The sequence below is a fragment of the Cibotium barometz genome, chromosome 30, assembly GCF_041138505.1.
Source record: "Cibotium barometz isolate CiBa-2024 chromosome 30, ASM4113850v1, whole genome shotgun sequence".
Classification (NCBI taxonomy): domain Eukaryota; kingdom Viridiplantae; phylum Streptophyta; class Polypodiopsida; order Cyatheales; family Cibotiaceae; genus Cibotium; species Cibotium barometz.
In genome coordinates, this window is record NC_141075.1 from 43723086 (window position 1) to 43739690 (window position 16605).

Below are 16605 nucleotides of genomic sequence, written 5' to 3' on the forward strand. Positions count from 1 at the left end.
CCCCACATGCTCACAAAGTTTGGTCACCACATCGCATGACGTTTGGGTACGATGGCATGGTGAAGAGAAGGATTTTCCATGGCCTCTCGAGCACTAAGAGACTTTAAAAATGCACACTAGGTGCATACTTAACTTAGTGAACATTGTCTGATGGTGACCAAACTTTGCAAGCAAGTGGAGGGAAACCCCCCCCTTTACATGCTCGAAATGTTTGGTCATTATCGAAAAATGTTTGGGTACGATGGCATGTGGAAGAGAGGGATTTTCCATGGACTCTTGAGCACTATAAGAGACGTGAAAAATGTATAGGGCGTGCTAATTGACTTCGCCAACATCGTCCCGCAATGGTGATCGAATTTGCGAGCATGTGGGAGGGGACATCATTTGATGGTGATTGAAGTTTGTGAGCATGTGGGGGGGGGCGGGGGGGGATCTCCCTACATGCTCAAAAAGTTCACTCATATTTGGGTACAATGGCATGGTGGAGAGCGGTATTTTCCATGGCCTCTCGAGCCCTACAAGACGTGAAAATTTCACACAAGGTGCTCTTTGACTTAGCAAAAATCGTTCGATATGGTGAGCAAAATTTGTGAGAATGTGGGGGGTTCCCCCTTTGGTCACCACATCGGACAATGTTTGGATACGATAGCATGGGCTTGGCATTGGGAACAACATGATTTTTCAATAGACGATATGATAGCCAAAGTGCAAAAAAAAAAATCAACTAAAATGCAATGATCCTCAATAAAGACATAACTCACAAAGAATATAAACATCAACTAAGTATATTAAAATATGAGCTAACCTAGCTCCTCTGGGCTTAGCCACTATCACAATATATCAAAGTACAATGTAAATGAGCTACCCCAGTGAGTTTAAGGTTAGTCACTGCCAAAAAATAAATATAAGTATATTTTAAGTGAGCTCATTATCAACGGGCATCCAATCAATATTGTCATCTTTGACTGGTGGACATATACATTGAGGATACTCTGCACGTCAAGGAGGCTATGTCGACTTCTGTAAGGGTTGCAAATCTTTGCAGGGAGGTCTACCTTAAAGGCAAGATCGTGAGCTAGTGTTGGTGTACTCATCAGAAGCTCACAAGTCCCATAAGCTGATCCTACAACCCTCTCCCTCTATCAATGTTGTGCTACTGCAACATGTCTCTATCTATAAACCCAAAATCTATAATCAACAATGGTCCATGCCTGCCACTCTGCATGTGTAAGCTCCTCTACTGTAAGGACATGATGGTGGTGACCACCACCATCGCTCGAGGTGCCACTGGGACCATCACCACCCAAATGCTCGTGTGCTATGAGCCAACTCTTCTAAAAGAGTGTCTGGTATCCATCAAACTTGTGTGCACTCCACTCAATCTCTAGAGAAACCTCAAGCTCATGAACTCTATCATCAGCGACATCGACTCCTAAGTCACTAGCTGATGTAAAATCTAGAGGCCTGCCAGTCCTAGCATCGACTCATGCTCGACAAGAGGGACATGCCGAGAAAATACTAGCTCCTTAGTGATGTAGAACAAATGGAAAAAATGTCCACATCCCAGAACATATCCGTGAGTAATATCCATGTCCTTCATACATAGAGTAGTGCAGCAGGCGTCAAGAAATGGTGGTGCATCCTAAGGCAGAGGTCGCCAAAAAACCTGCGCGGAACTCTTGAATATACATCCGTAAACATGCCGTGACTATAAGGAAAAGTAAGGCACTGTCACATTAGAAGACCTGCGGAACTCCTGAATATATAGGATCAACTACTTTGCCCTATGTTGCACAATCCTCTCCATGATCATATGCTGCTCTACCTTAGTTCTAGCACTCTTTACCTTAGCCCTGGTCTACTCAAAAAGTAAAGCATACAAAAATTTGATTAGTCTCTCTAATTAGATATAACTTAAAGAAATTTATAAGTTTAGAACTTAATTATAAATCTTTTAAATACAAAGAGAGAGACCTACCAGGTGAATGTCAATCTCTCTCGCCTGACATGCCTCTGTAGTAGTGGTTGCTTCTGCCATCTACAATGACGCTCTCTCTTGCCTGACGCGCCTCTGTAGTAGTGGTTGCCTCTGCCATCTACAATGTCGCTCTAAGATGGTCAATGTCTGCTCTTGCCTCTAGTAACTCCTGTGCTATATATTTACATGTGGGTGTGTGTTTGAGAGAGAGAGAGAGAGAGAGAGAGAGAGAGAGAGTGTGTGTGTGTGTGCACTTGTGCATGAGAAATAACCACTCCTCCTGCAAGCGTGAGGAGGAGCCAAATCTCACATCTTCCAATGCAATTTTCAATTTGAATCTAAGAAGTTCTCATCTCACATCTTTCAATGAAATCTTTGTATACATGCTTACATACCTATAGATACACACACTTATATATATTATGTATGTATGTGTATCTATAGGTATGTAAGCATGTATATATAATAGATTTATATGTATGTCGACGCACACACATGTATGTTCATGCACACACACACACACAACACACAGACACCAGCACATGATACGTACACACACGCATACAAACACACATACACACACTCGTACGTATGGACACACGTGCAATATATAGAGATATGCACACTTGCACATATACTCAAGCTTGCACATACACACACAAACATATATATTATGTGCATGTGTAAGAGAGAGAATATACACACACACACGTATATATATTATGTATGTATGTGTATCTATAGGTATGTAAGCATGTATATATAAATAGATTTATATGTATATCGACGCACACATGTATGTTCATGCATACACACACACACATAACACATAGACACAAGCACATGATAGTGCACACACGCATACAAACACACATACACACACTCGCACCACATATGGACACACATGCAACATATAGAGATATGCACACTTGCACACATACTCAAGCTTGCACATACACACGTGTATACATGCACACAAGCACATAAATACACTCACATACACAAGTACATGTGCACACACATGGACATGCACACACTCACACACACACACATATGCACCTGCACGTGCACACACATAGATGTACATACGAGTATATTCACATGCAGGGATTTAATATTCACGTGATCACAAGATTTTTTGTGTTAATAACAGATGTGAATAAGTTATTCACATGTTCTCATGTTACCGTTCACAAAATAACAGGTCACTTGCCATTTGGGAACCCCTTAAAAGCTTGGCTACACATGGGAATAAGCTATTCACATGTTCTCATGTTACCATCTTCACATAATAGCAGGTCAGTGGCCACCTTAGAAGATTTTTTATGCCCGACAAAGATAATTTTTTTAGGCCCTTGTAAAAGCTTTGTGAATATAACATGTGATCACAAGATTTTTTGTGTTATTAACATATGTTATTAACATGTTCACATGTTCTCGTTTACGTCAGTGAAATCCCTGTTCACATGCTCACACACACGTACATGTAGACACTCGCTATGGATACACATATATAAAAACATACACACCATGTACACACACACACACACTAACACATACACACAATCAAGACACTTGCACAACACATGCACGCATGAAGACATTACACAATCACACATACATGTGTATGTGCACACACAATCACATACATATGTATGCAAAAGAGAAGACAAAAGACATTGTATATAAGATACACTTATTTAAAAGTGAACACACCTCATCATGCATCCCCACGTGTTAAAATTTAATATTAATTAAAAATATATGTGTATATGTGTTTATTTATTTTATAAATGCACATGTATATATAGGTATACGTCTCTAAATATAATAAAATATAATATTATAGATAATATATATTTACATGTGGGTGTGTGTTTATGAGAGAGAGAGAGAGAGAGAGAGAGAGAGTGTGCACGTGTGCATGAGAAAGAAGTGTGTTTGTGTGTGTGCATGAATGTATCTGTGTGTGTGTGTGTGTGTGTGTGTGTGTGTGTGTGTGTGAGAGAGAGAGAGAGAGAGAGAGAGAGAGAGAGAGAGAGTTTCTATATGTGGGAGTGTGTGTGAGAAGAGAGATAGCATGTGTGTGTGTGTGTGTGTGTGTGTGAGTGGAGGGGGGAGAGAGAGAGAGAGAGAAACACAGAGAGAGACAGAGACATGGAAGTCTATGTGTGAGAGTGTGTAGGGGGAAAGAGTGTGTGTTTGCATTAGTACATGTGCATGTGTGTACATGTGTGTTAGTGTAAGAGAGAGAGAGAGAGAGAGAGAGAGAGAGAGACAGAGAGAGAGAGGCTGAGAATTTCTATGTAGTAGGAGATAGTTTGTGTGGGAGGAGATAGTGTGTGTTTTCATTAGTGTATGTGCGGTGTGTACATGTGTGTGTGTGTGTGTGTGTGAGAGAGAGAGTGAGAGACGCAGATAATTTCTATGTAGGAGATAGTTTGTGTGGGAGGAGAGAGTGTACGTTTATATTAGTGTATGTGCAGTGTGTGTGTGTGTGTGTGTGTGTGTGTGTGTGTGTGTGAGAGAGAGAGAGAGAGAGAGAGAGAGAGAGAGAGTATATGCATGCATTCTTGTCCAGGAATATTGTGGAAGAGATTTCGAGAAGAAATGATAGAAGATTTTCTATACCAGTTATCAAGAAGCAGGGGTCAGTTTATTGGTATTGAACAATTACCTGAAACTCATGCACTACTACATTTAGAAGAAATTCTTCGTGCTCAGAGACGGACATTGGTAGATTTTGAAGGAATGCCTGAACTAAACAGAACTGATTTGGAAGTCTTGGGTGAAAATAGATTGCTTTTGGAAGAGAGATCTTTTGATACTGTTGAACAATCTAGCCTGTCAAAGTGCTATGGAGTCAACATTAACAGATAGCCAGCGTGTTGCTTTCGATGCTGTAATGCATGCAATTGCGACAGATGCAGGTGACATTTTTTTCCTAGATGGTCCGGGGGGATCGGGCAAGACCTATTTGTATAATTGCTTGCTTGCGCGAGTACGTGGACAAGGGTATGTTGCTTTGGCCATTGCATCGTCAGGTATTGTGTAAGGTCCCTCCCAAGCCATGTATGTATGTGTCTCTTTTAATATAGATTTCAATAAGGAAAGAGAGTGTACTTAGAGAAGAGTGAGACAATAAGGCTAGAAACATTAGAAAAGTGCAAGAATAAAAATATTAACTCCAAAAAATCCTAAAAGAAATAAGAACATAAGAATAGTTCTATTAAGAGATAAGTATTCCCAAAAAAATAGAATTTCGAGTTTAGGTGATAAGAGGTTATATTTAGAGTACTTTTACACATTTAGAGTCCATGCATACTAAAAATGTAGAAAAACAACGTGTTTCCAAAGATGGCACGTTTGTGGCTATATACAGACGTTTTTGCCTATTCTGCTCGCGCTGGCTTGTAGACCAAATGCCTTCCCGTTCTTTTGACTGGTTACATGACCATATTCTGAGTTTTTATTAGAGAGTTATGGCCGAAACAGTTTGCTATTTCTGTCAGGGTCTTTACATAGAGAAAACTGTGAGAAGACAGCAAGTAGCCTCAAGGTAATCCTAGAGTTTGAGATGCATATATCCCTTCATTCTTATCTAATATCTCAGAAAAGAAGCTTAGATTGCTATAGTCTTTGGGAGGAAGAGACCAAAACTCCATAGCTTTTCTTTTAGAGAAAGAATAGTATGCCGTAGCCCTATAAGAGAAGGCTATTTTGCCATAGATCTTAGAAAGAGAGAAGAGTCACAGTATGAGTAAGAGGAGATAAAGCTTGGAGATTATTGGATGATTTCAATCAAAGGACAAGGTATTAGAAGACTCTATTCTCATATGTCAAGTTCTAAAGCTCTTGTTAACAAGCAAGGACAACGAGATAAACGACAAATTTCTATAAGGTATATACATATTTTGTTTTTTATTTACATATCATTCTTAGGGGTTGAGGTATGGCCCCAGCTTCTCTATTGATTGTTACAGTGATCTATTTGATTGATTTACCATTTAAAGTTTGTATTCTTTTAAGCAATAGCATATACCTTAATAAAGAATGTCTTATCGCAATCTCAAGTTGAAATGCTAAAATCTTTGTGAAAAAGATTGTTTTCTTAAAGAAGGTGACATGGATCCTAGTCATATGGTTTAGTGAGTAAATGGATTGTTATCTTGGTTAAATTAAGGTACAGGTACAACTTCTCCCTGCCTTGACGCTGCCCCGTTCTTGTGCTTGTGTAGCCGGACGGCGGAGACGTTAGTAAGGCCCGGAGTTGACCCATGGTATCCCTCATACCATTGGGAGAATGAGGTTGGTCCATGGTATCCCTCATACCATTGGGAGAATGAGGTTTGCCGATTGAGGCAAGTGATTGTGATGATGCTGCCTAGTTCTGAGGGCCCAGGCTAGTGCGGTGAATTAGCCCACCCTAGTGCGCAGACATCCCTCTGAGGGGCGGGAGGATCGAGCGATGGAGCCTGAGAGGGCGACAGGCCGGCTTGAGTCCTCGCCAGCGGCCGACGATGAGGTGTATGGTCCCGTAGGGTTTTGCCCCAAACCAGCATGTGGAGGCTGGAAGGCCGAATTCTAGATCATCGGCGGTATAAAGGAAAAGAATATGAAAAGAATAAGAGAACCAGTTTGGCTTGTATGAAATTGATTCATGTATAAACTTTTCTTTTAAATATTGTCTTGGCATTATTGTACTGTGAAAAAAAAGGCTGTTTTAATAAACCTTGTGAAAAGGGCCTTAATTAAGGAACATGTTTTTTTATGTCAAACAGTGTGGTAGGATTAATTAGAAAACAAATTGACGCGTGAGTAGGGTGGAAAGTGGGAGGATGGAATGCCCCGACGGCACCATCCTACGGACGGGTGGACCCGATTAGTCGGGTATCTTTCCAACAGATTAAGTGAAAGCCCTACGCTAGATAAATAGGTTCTCGGGCAACTCTATTCTAGAAGACTAGGCCAGCGGCTGTGCCTTGCATGGATGAGGAAAAAAGCGTTGTCTCTAGAAATCAAGTCTTGTAGTTGCCCAATTTATGTGATCAATTACCCTATGGGTGATTTGATTTTAGAAGACCACGCTCCCCCTGCGGGATAGAACTAGGTCTTACCTATGAATCGTATCCTTGAATCTCTGTATGGTCAAGGTGTTGATGAGTAGGAAATTTTCTCTAAGATAAGACTTAGTGGACTATCTTAAGTGTTTCCCCTATTTGTGGAAGGGGGGAACCTTATAAGTGGTATCAGAGCCGATCTTAGTTCCTAGGATTTGTTTTTCAAAGGTTAACTGTCAAGGGATTAAAACAAGTGATTATTTATCATATGAGGACGAATCAATCATCTCTACTGGCCATAGAAGTGATTTGAATATCCTCACATGTTGAGACAATCATCCTATGAAATTGTGCTTGTATCTTGGGGGTGCACACGCAAGATATTTGTACAATAAAAATTTGAGAAATAATATTGGGGAGAAAACCTTTTGAGGAAAAAAACATAGGGTGATCAAATTAAGAAACTAGTGAGAGACTGAATAGAAGGATAGACCAAAACTTTGTTTAGAGAAATTTTGAGGACATATCTCATTAGTTTGCATAGTATAAATTATTAAGATTATAACTCCATTAAGGTTTGAATAGTTGACGTGTGAATGCCATCCATTGGATGCTTTACACTAGGACAATCACCCAAGATTTTGAACCCATCTTAGACAAACATGGGTCTCGGATGTGTAATTCCTAGGGGATCATGCTCTTAGATGCGTTAATCCCAAGATACTAGATGTGTAATTTTCAGAAAACTAATCATCTCAGATATGTCAATCCTGATAATCTTTGGATGTGTCAATCCCAAGGCACTAGATGTGTAATTCTCAAGAAAATAAAGATCTCAGATATATTAATCCAGAGTGCCTTTAGATGTGGCGCTATGATAAGTATTTGATAGTTTTGAACTTTTAATGAATATAATGAAAGAAGCAAGCTCACCCTTGCTCGCATCTAAAAATCGTAAGAAATGCCAAATTAGTTGGAAGCATTGTTGTCAATCTAACCATTGGAGCTAAAAAGTTAGAAGCATTGTTGTCAATCTAACCACTGGAGCTAGAATCAGTTATGAGATGCCATGAAAGTACACCTTCGTGAAAGGTTTTGTCCTTTAGGATTTCAAGAGGATAAAATGAACGAATTTTTGGAGCTAACCCAAGAAGGAAAGACCCTAAAAGAATACCACCAAACTTTTGTTAAACTTCTCCGATTTACTCTAGAGATGGATGAGGTAACTCTTCTCCATCGATTCATTTGAAAGCTTAATCTACCTTTGAATAACCTCATCAAGAATGTGAAACCATCCTCTATTTCAGAAGCCATAATTATAGCCAGAGACTATGATAAAGTTTTTTTATAGAAAGTGTCGAGAAGAACATGGGTCCTTCCATGTTAATCAAGAAAGTGTCTATCTTAATCTACCTTTGAATAACCTCATCAAGAATGTGAAACCATCCTCTATTTCAGAAGCCATAATTATAGCCAGAGACTATGATAAAGTTTTTTTTATAGAAAGTGTCGAGAAGAACATGGGTCCTTCCATGTTAATCAAGAAGAGGTCTCCTAATTCAAGAGGAACGTCAAGCCCACCCCTGGCTACAAGGAATCATGAGCTAGAGCAAAAATTAGGTCAAGAAATAGGGATAGCAGGGTCAAAGATAACCGAATTCAATAAGTATTTCTATGAGTAAATAGAAGAGGATTGGTGCAAGATTCATGTGAAGTAATGTGCATGATGAATAGAGGTATTCTCGATACTAAGATTATGAAATTGCTATCATAGGTTAGATTGCGTAAAGGATTGATTCCCTTACGTTTCTCCATGACAATTTGTTAAGTACCATATTACATGGGGGTATAGAATAAGGAATTCAAAGGTTCATAGCATTTGAGAGGTATATAGATGCATGAAATTAGGATAATAAGACCAATTAACTTTAAAATAATAAAGACCTTTTAGAGGCACAACAAAACGAGCCAAGCACATGAAATAAATGACTCTTTAAGAACAATATTTAGATAAAAGAAGATTTTTACCTAGTGGGGATACCACTTTGAAAGAGACAGGAGGATTTACTTAGATACTACCCCAGCTCATGAGATGAGGACATCTCGAATCTTTTAAGTGGGGGAGATTGTAAGGTCCCTCCCAAGCCATGTATGTATGTGTCTCTTTTAATATAGATTTCAATAAAGAAAGAGAGTGTACTTAGAGAAGAGTGAGACAATAAGGCTAGAAACATTAGAAAAGTGCAAGAATAAAAATATTAACTCCAAAAAATCCTAAAAGAAATAAGAACATAAGAATAGTTCTATTAAGAGATAAGTATTCCCAAAAAAATAGAATTTCGAGTTTAGGTGATAAGAGGTTATATTTAGAGTACTTTTACACATTTAGAGTCCATGCATACTAAAAATGTGAAAAAACAACGTGTTTCCAAAGATGGCGCGTTTGTGGCTATATACAGACGTTTTTGCCTATTCTGCTCACGCTGGCTTGTAGACCAAATGCCTTCCCGTTCTTTTGACTGGTTACATGACCATATTCTGAGTTTTTATCAGAGAGTTATGGCCGAAACAGTTTGCTATTTCTGTCAGGGTCTTTACATAGAGAAAACTGTGAGAAGACAGCAAGTAGCCTCAAGGTAATCCTAGAGTTTGAGATGCATATATCCCTTCATTCTTATCTAATATCTCAGAAAAGAAGCTTAGATTGCTATAGTCTTTGGGAGGAAAAGACCAAAACTCCATAGCTTTTCTTTTAGAGAAAGAATAGTATGTCGTAGCCCTGTAAGAGAAGGCTATTTTGCCATAGATCTTAGAAAGAGAGAAGAGTCACAGTATGAGTAAGAGGAGATAAAGCTTGGAGATTATTGGATGATTTCAATCAAAGGACAAGGTATTAGAAGACTCTATTCTCATATGTCAAGTTCTAAAGCTCTTGTTAACAAGCAAGGACAACGAGATAAACGACAAATTTCTATAAGGTATATACATATTTTGTTTTTTATTTACATATCATTCTTAGGGGTTGAGGTATGGCCCCAGCTTCTCTATTGATTGTTACAGTGATCTATTTGATTGATTTACCATTTAAAGTTTGTATTCTTTTAAGCAATAGCATATACCTTAATAAAGAATGTCTTATCGCAATCTCAAGTTGAAATGCTAAAATCTTTGTGAAAAAGATTGTTTTCTTAAAAAAGGTGACATGGATCCTAGTCATATGGTTTAGTGAGTAAATGGATTGTTATCTTGGTTAAATTAAGGTACAGGTACAACTTCTCCCTGCCTTGACGCTGCCCCGTTCTTGTGCTTGTGTAGCCGGACGGCGGAGACGTTAGTAAGGCCCGGAGTTGGCCCATGGTATCCCTCATACCATTGGGAGAATGAGGTTTGCCGATTGAGGCAAGTGATTGTGATGATGCTGCCTAGTTCTGAGGGCCCAGGCTAGTGCGGTGAATTAGCCTACCCTAGTGCGCAGACATCCCTCTGAGGGGCGGGAGGATCGAGCGATGGAGCCTGAGAGGGCGACAGGCCGGCTTGAGTCCTCGCCAGCGGCCGACAATGAGGTGTATGGTCCCGTAGGGTTTTGCCCAGCATGTGGAGGCTGGAAGGCCGAATTCTAGATCATCGCGGTATAAAGGAAAAGAATATGAAAAGAATAAGAGAACCAGTTTGGCTTGTATGAAATTGATTCATGTATAAACTTTTCTTTTAAATATTGTCTTGGCATTATTGTACTGTGAAAAAAAAGGCTGTTTTAATAAACCTTGTGAAAAGGGCCTTAATTAAGGAACATGTTTTTTTATGTCAAACAGTGTGGTAGGATTAATTAGAAAACAAATTGACGCGTGAGTAGGGTGGAAAGTGGGAGGATGGAATGCCCCAACGGCACCATCCTACGGACGGGTGGACCCGATTAGTCGGGTATCTTTCCAACAGATTAAGTGAAAGCCCTACGCTAGATAAATAGGTTCTCGGGCAACTCTATTCTAGAAGACTAGGCCAGCGGCTGTGCCTTGCATGGATGAGGAAAAAAGCGTTGTCTCTAGAAATCAAGTCTTGTAGTTGCCCAATTTATGTGATCAATTACCCTATGGGTGATTTGATTTTAGAAGACCACGCTCCCCCTGCGGGATAGAACTAGGTCTTACCTATGAATCGTATTCTTGAATCTCTGTATGGTCAAGGTGTTGATGAGTAGGAAATTTTCTCTAAGATAAGACTTAGTGGACTATCTTAAGTGTTTCCCCTATTTGTGGAAGGGGGGAACCTTACATATTGCTTCTCTACTCTTGGCGAATGGACGTACTGCACATTCTAGATTCAAGATACCTCTGGAGCTAAACAATTCTTCAACTTGCAAAATCCCTGTACATGGACAACTTGCTGAGGTTTTGAGAGTTTGTAAGCTCATTATTTGGGATGAGACTCCAATGATTCATCGTTATGCTTTTGAAGCATTGGATAGGAGCTTACAACATGTATTATTCTCAGATAAGCCATTTGGTGGAAAGGTTGTATTAATGGGGGGGGGAGATTTTAGACAAATCTTGCCTATTATTATGAAGGGAAGACGTGAGGATATTGTTAATGCAGCATTGTGTCGTTCCTTTCTATGGAACTCTATCAAAGTTCTAAAGTTAACTGGAAATATGTGTATTCAATCAAGCAATACTAATGGATGCAATGAGTTTAAACAGTGGGTCATGAATATTGGGAATGGAGTGGATTGTAGCGATAATAATACGATGGTGACACTACCAAGTAATATGGTCTTGCAAAGATCGACTCTTAAAGACTTGGTACATTGGGTATACTCTGAATTGGCTATCACTACGACATATGCTTCATACTTTAGTGAGCGTGCTATTCTTGCTCTGATAAACAGTCAAGTGGATATTGTGAATAAGACAGCTTTGGATGCAATGCTTGGTGAGCCTAAGCAATATTTCAGTGCAGATTCAATTCTTGAAAATGATGAAAATTCATTCCTATATTCCCACAGAATTTTTGAACACAATCGATCTTTGGGGCAGATATCCATCTCACTGCTTGGTTTTAAAGTTAGAAGCTCCTGTTATTTTGCTTCGTAACTTGGATCCAAGACGTGGACTCTGTAATGGTACACGGATGATATGTAAGGCCTTTCACTCTAAAGTCTTGGAGACTGAAATCATCACTGGTACTAAAGTTGGTGAAAGAGTATTTCTTCCACGGATTACCTTTATATGTAGCGAGGCCCAACTACCATTCACCACCATGAGGCGGAGACAGTTTCCCGTGTGGCTGGCATTTGGCATGTCAATAAATAAATCGCCAAATCCTAAATGTCTTGGGGTTGTATTTGGTGACTCCAGTGTTTACTCATGGCAATTGTATGTCGCGTTGTCACGAGCACTGTCTCCTCATGCTGTGAAGGTGTTACTTGAGGATAACGCTAATGTGGAGTGTTCATTTGATGATCTTCAAAGTTATACACCTACAACAAACAATATTGTTTATAAGGAGATCTTGATGACTTCAGAGTGACAAGTTAGGTTTTTTATTTAAGTTCTGCAATTTGATTAATTTTGTTGTGATTTCTTTTTTTATACATATTTGTCCATGGTAAAAGTACCTATTTTTGTTGTTTATGTTTTGACAGACATGTCTAAGATTACCTTTACATTGGACATGCCTTTGTCGAGGATAGTAGATGAGTTATTCTCTATATTTGCATAACTTTTCTTAATTACAAAGTATGGAACATGACATTCTATACTGATGTCTATCTGTACAGAGCCACCGCTATGGTCAGCTCCTACTACTGCAAGTCACGTAGCAGGGATTATGATTGATGCTTATAGGGATGGGTAAGTATAAGTGTAATTGTTAGGCATTGTATAAATATTTTTTGAACCTATATATAAATAATTGTATAACCTATTTGTTATGCTTTGACTTTAGGAGGTGTCTATTTGTTTTGGAGAGAGATGGACAGATGCTTTGCATCATTTGAGGGGTATTCAGTACCCGATGACTAGTTGTTTCTTACATCCATCATGACCATTGGTATTCGTTATGGATTTTATACTAGAGCTCCTCATGTACCATCCACTCGATGTTCTATTGTACAAGGTAATTTTGATTATGTTTTTCTATTATAAGATTTTTTTGAGATTTTATGTATCGTTATGTGTCGTTATGTGCAGGTCCTTTTGAGATTTGATTTATCGTTGTTTTGTTTGTGTACGTCCTTTGCATTCATCGATAGTAGAGCATGTGTGGGATGGATCACCGCTTTACAATAGAGAGCGTATTGTGAGGAGACAAATGAATGATCCTTCTCTCATAAGAGAAGAATTCCATTTGTTGATTCTGACATTACTGACTGAGAATACGTATTTTGTGGTGCATTTTGAGAATATGTAATATTGGTCCTTTTTTGCATCTTCGTATGCTACGTTACTATGATATTTTTGTTTTCGCTATAAATCTACGAGACATGGATGTTATTTTGAGATATGTATATATGAAGTCACTTGAAATAATGTATTGTGTTTACTTAAAATATGACCTAAATTGGAGAAACTCAACCTATTTTTTTTTGGAACTCTACCTGCCCCGCAGCAACGCGCGGGTCCAATACTAGTATGTTATTATGTGAAATTCGCCACCCAGCGTGGAGGTTGAATTCTTTCTGCTCTCCGCCCTTGCCAGGTATGCAGCACCTCGCGCGTAAAATTTTACATTCAAATGAACAGAATTCCATGATCAAATTCGAGCAGATCGTCGGTTTTTCCGCATTGTAGGGTTTCTATGCTTCTTCTTCAACAACTGTGTGTGCAGAAATGTTTAACTGGGCGTTTGTCGCCCTTCGTGTTTCAGTCATCTGGGCACCCACTTGCTTGTACAGCCACCCCTCAGCTTGAAGGCGATACCTGCTGCAGCGGAGTCTTGTGCTCTTTTGATTATAAACCCTCTAAACGGTGAGTGGTTCTTATTTACATGTTAATTTTCCCCCATATGGGTCGCAGGTAAACCTGTTGTGATTTTCTCTTGGGGTCTCTCTGAGAGAGAGAGAGAGAGAGAGGTTGAGAATTTGGGCCCCCTTCAATTAAGACCTTCTAAGCATGTATGTTCAGTTATGCATGTTGATTTGACATGGTCACATGCCCCTAGAGCTAGCATGCATCATGGGTGGTTTCTCTTCAAAGAACTCAATGCCTGGTACACATCTTTATTCAGGCCTCTATGACATGCATTGGGATGTCGATGCACTCGAAGTCAAAGGTTTCATGTTCTGTATATTGATCCCAGTACATCGTACTTTCTTGCCCAATTTGAAATTTTACATGGATAAATGCATGTATATATGCACACATATACAGACATTGCAGACATATATATCTGTATTTGTATACTTGTTTGTCCGCAGGTATATTCATATGCGTGTGTGTGGACTATCGAGCAAATTTCTGAATCATTAGATTGCCCAAATTCCTAGGCTGTGATAAATGCAGATTTTTTCATGGTTGATTCCCAAAAGCTAGTTTTTTTTTTGGGGGGGGAAAATGGTTTTATGTATTATTTAGAACCCTGCCACAACACAATGATCCTCCTATGGATCTAGTTGCCACCAACTGGAGCACCTTCTAAGTACATCATTTAAACCCCTTGTTTTGAACATACTAGTATAAGCACATGTGTATGATCTCAGAAAACATTATATACAAAACCACCCAGATAAATACTTAGGGACAAATCCAACACCCCACTACAGCATAATTAAAACCAGCTTTTTTAATCAAAACTAGCAGCTACTAGGTTGGAGGCGGCCGATATTCCCAAGATACTTCCAGATGCAGCTCTCTGCAAACTGGTTTAAGGGAGGAGAGAGACATCCATCTGTCCTTCAGGACATGTTGTGACTGCCTTACAGGGTTCCTTAGTAATACACCCACTTCCCCTTTAGGATTGTTCCACAGCTTGACTGTTCAGCCCTGAATGCATACAAGCCATCAATGAGAATACAGCATTTATATATACAGCCTAATCGAATTTTTTACAGCTTACTCAACAAAGTATAATATGCCAATGAACTCGATCCATTGACTTGGGCCAAGGACAACACATTCATTTTACAAGGTGGAAATTTATGCAATCTTATGACCCACCGTGCCTCTCCCCTTTGATGTATGACCTTCCTCGCCTCCACTGATGTGGGTCAAGGTGTAGTTCCAGGTTGGTGCCATCCTTCTCATAGAAGGGCGAGGCTTGACAAAATGGCCCAGCCTTTTGCTCTCCATGTGATGAAGGGTATGCTTAGGCAGCCTTCAATGAAGAGATGCAGTGTCCGAAGCCAAATCTGCTGTGCTGCCGGGCGGCCCCAATTGCAATTTCAAAAGAGTCTCCTGCACAACATCGCATCTCTTGCATGCAGTAGGCCAATCAATAGTGGTCATCAGGATCCTAGGCCGAAACTCTTTAGATATGCCCCCGGAACTCAGTGAGATTTGAGATTTTGTCTTGCCATGCAGGATGGAGCAGATCTGCCAGATTTTTTTTCCCCCCAGAAACAAGACTTCTATTAAGTAAAATAAAACCATACAAAGGGAGATCTCAGACCAAAAGGTAGGGAGATCTCAACCAATCAGGGGCACTATGCTGCCATAAAAGCCCTGTAAGACTGGAGGAGAAGAAAATGCCATGGTTCCACTCTGATAAATCTGCTGCATTTTGTCTGCGCATCTCTAGAAGATCCCTGTATGTGGGTGCAAGTGGCCAAAACAGTGTGAATGATGTCACTCATAAACCTGAATACTTGAGCATCTGGTCTTCCAGATATGCCACACTAGCAATAATCTCCTAGGTGGTGTGTATTGTAACTGGGGGATATCTTGAAGCAAACATCCCTGAGCTATGCCCCCCTACAGACAAGTATAACATGATGGCGCCCCTACACTCAAGAAACAATAAGTAGGATATCTGGCTCCTCCCTGGCTCCTCCTGTACGAGTGCCAAAGTCTTTGCAAAAATCTCCTCTGAATGGGGGGTGTTAGACCCTATGCCTCCCAGTGAGGCCTAAGAGTGGGAACTCTTTGGGTCTGTCCAAGCATGAGCAACCTACTGTTACTCACAGTGTAGCTAAAGAACAGTATGCTCCTCATGGGGTTAGTCACATAAGTCCATTTCCACTCACCAAGGTCCAATGTAGATATCTGATAGGGCATCCACTGTATAACCATAGGCACCACGAAGCATGAGTAACCATCACTGGGGAAGGGTCAGTATACCAATGCTTCCCAAAGCGACCCCACTACTTTGACTGGACAGGTCACAGAGCTAGGTGTGATCACCTGTACATCACATGTCACATGCATAGCCGTGGACATGGCTAACCTCATATCTAATCCCTGATTTGAAGATGAAGTTGCGAAGGCCACCAAGGAGCTACTAACAATCATGCAGGAACAATTAAAGGTAAGTGGCTCCAACTCTCCCAAGCAACCACAACGTGATTTAATTTGATGTTCAATTTTGTAATGGTAGCCACACAATCAATGAGTGTCCTTAAATATACTGTGATAT

The 16605-nt window shown here is 39.9% G+C and overlaps 1 protein-coding gene across 5 annotated transcripts in view; it reads left to right on the forward strand.

Annotated features, from left to right (window-relative positions):
* The first annotated feature begins 13577 nt into the window (after positions 1–13577).
* RRP41 (3'-5'-exoribonuclease family protein) overlaps positions 13578–16605 on the forward strand; it is an 81384-nt gene continuing 78356 nt past the window's right edge. For 3 of the 5 annotated variants that reach the window (XM_086824287.1, XM_086824289.1, XM_086824290.1), the window contains exons 1-2: positions 13583–13734; positions 13903–14003. The gene's annotated coding sequence lies outside the window, so the exon portion shown is untranslated. Of the gene's footprint in view, positions 13735–13902; positions 14004–16605 lie in introns of all 5 variants that reach the window. The other 2 variants (XM_086824286.1, XM_086824288.1) reach the window with 2 other exon arrangements.